The sequence below is a fragment of the Bidens hawaiensis genome, unplaced genomic scaffold (genome assembly GCF_021521415.1).
Source record: "Bidens hawaiensis isolate Kalapana, Puna unplaced genomic scaffold, B.hawaiensis_p1.1 tig00000780_1, whole genome shotgun sequence".
Classification (NCBI taxonomy): Eukaryota; Viridiplantae; Streptophyta; class Magnoliopsida; order Asterales; family Asteraceae; genus Bidens; species Bidens hawaiensis.
The window spans coordinates 2,445,871-2,448,752 of NW_027491045.1; positions in this window are offsets into that span (position 1 = coordinate 2,445,871).

Consider the following 2,882-nt stretch of genomic DNA (forward strand, 5'->3'; position numbering starts at 1 on the left):
TGTTAACTTAATGTGCAAGTTATGATAGAATGTTCTAGAAAAGGTAATACTTAGGAGTTGAGGGGCCAAAGTGTAACATATTCCTTTATAAATACATGGTAAACCTAAACCCTAACCTCCTACCTATTCCCCTACAAAAATCGGCAGCCATCCCCTCCCTTTATTTCCTTGAGATCGATTAATATACACACACACACAATCAAGATCTTTCAAGTTTGATTGAAGATTAAGGTGCTAGGAAGGTATACACAACTATTCTATGTATCCTCTATGTTTAATTGTTAGTTTTATTGGGTTAATTGTAAACCTTTATGGCTGATTTCTTGGTATTATGATATTCATGTGATTCTTGATTTAATTGATGATGATTGATAACTAGATTTGATATTGTTGCATGATTATTGTTGTCTTTGAGTTTGATATCAAGTAAAACCCTAACTATGTATGTATGGTATGATTGATAGGAGTTATGATGTCTAGAATGTTCTATGAATGATTTGTGATCTATAGATAGTTAAATTGTTGAGTTTGGATGAAAACAGTTTCTGGACAGATTGTGTTATTGATGATTGAATGACTGTAACGGGATGTAAAAGTGGTAAATGAATGAGATAATTGATACTACAGTAAACTAGGTTGAGTCTAGTTTCTAAAGAATATAAATTTGTAATTTTTGGACGTGTGAACGTTAACTTTTATGATTTTACAAAAACGTGGTGCAAAGCTGAGTTGTTAGACCTGCTGTTAGGTTGTTTTGTAAATATTATATCTCATGATCTACGAGGCCAATTGGGTTGGTTCCACTTCTGGAAGTTGACTTATTGAGTTAGGAACCTAACCCAAGTGGTCTTGCATTTATTGGATTTTTCGTTTAACGGGAATTGCAAATAACATTCTGTTGCGCATGAATCTGACTGATATGAGTTTGCTGTAATGTTTTGGTCATTATAAGAAAAATATGTGGAATAAAAATAAGATAAAATATGTTCTGGAAACCTAAGATATGTATGCTTCTGTGGTGATTTTTGGTGAATTAATTGAGACGTTATGATCGGTGAAATAGTACAATCTTTCAAGTAGAAATTCTGTCATAATGAAACTAACTGCTGAGTTGTGTAAAAATGCATGAAATATGATAGTTTTTGGTATATTTGTTATGTTTTGACCACAATACCCTTGCGGGGAATAGTTGCTAATTGATTGCCATGAATTGACCAAATTTCCCTTATGGGGAATAATGGTTAGTTAATTTTGTTTGTTGACCAAAATGCCCTTACGGGGATAATTGCTAGTAAAGTATGTTATTAGTACGTGACACGAAAGTAATTGCTCACTCATGTATCGTATCACAATTGTACTTGTTTAAGTCACACACGATTCACAAACGAAACACGAAATCTGTTACGTGCATAGGTATTATGTGCCGAGTCTAGAGACTCGTTAAACGTACCAATACTTAGAAAATCTCTTTGTTATTTAGAACGCTAGAGAGTTTCTACGACGCGCATCACTTGGTGATCTAATTTGGGATATTCTTCGCAAACGGTGAGTTTCACTTACCCCGCTCTTTGAACTGTTTTCAAACGTTTTTCACTTGGGGGAGATAACATACTCCGATAAACGCATTTCTGAGATAAACGCATATTTAAGATTTTGTTATAAATTATATATCACTTGTAAAGGCTAAGCGGCAAACGTAACATTTGAAGTCCCACACATCGAACCGGTTAATATTTGGAATAGCGAGTCACTGTTGAGTAGTACTACTGGGTTTGACAAACCCCACCCGACGCTAAGTTCAACTGGAGGTTGAGTGGGTGTAATTTTGGCTAACACTTACCATGGTCTGGGTTGACCTGGTGACGGGCACTTGATAAACAGTCAGCTTCGGTCTCGAACCACTTAGCGATACTTGTTGTATAGATTAGCTACCTATCGATATATAATTTGACGTAACACTATCTGGTAATGCAAAACACTTAAACGCCGTAACGTGGTTACGCAACACTTAAACGCCGTAATGTGGTTACGCAACACTTAAACGCCGTAACGTGGTTACGCAACACTTAAACGTCGTAACGGAGTTACGCAACACTTAAACGTCGTAACGGGGTTACGCAACACTTAAACGTCGTAACGGGGTTACGCAACACTTAAACGTCGTAACGGGGTTACGCAACACTGAAACGCCGTAACGAGGTTACGCAAAACGCTTAAACGCCGTAACGTGGTTACGCAAGACACTTAACGTAAAACGCTGAACGCAAACGCTAAACGATTTATTTTTATATAACTTGTGAACTCACCAACCTCGTGTTGACCCTTTTAGTATGTTATTCTCAGGTAGCCGAGGCGGGCGCGCGGTCTAGGAACATGCATTGTTTGAATCATCTTTATTTATATGGTTTACGCTTCCGCACTTATTTGCATTTAAACGTTTTTATGGTTTGATTATAACTAATGATTCCGATCCTGTTAGTTCACACCCTCTGACGGTAAAACTCCGTTAGTGGATTTTGAGGGTGTGACAGATTGGTATCAGAGCCATTGGTTATAGCGAACTAGAAGCTGCATGCATACTAGACTATAACCGCGACGACCCATTAGTTATAATGATACGCACTGCATAGGTTTGTGTAGTCTTTGTTGTCTTATCTCTTTACCTCTTTCACTCATACGCGCGCATACACGGCATACCTGTAGAGATGTCGACGCCATCCTCATCATCGTCCGATCTGATGACTCATGCTCACGGGAAGGAACCGCAATTACCTACTGCATTGCCACCCCGAGTAGTCCCGGAACTCGAAACACTCGCACCAAAGAGGTACCGCCTATCCGGAGGCATTTACGAAAACGACGTTAGCTGGGATTGGTACCCT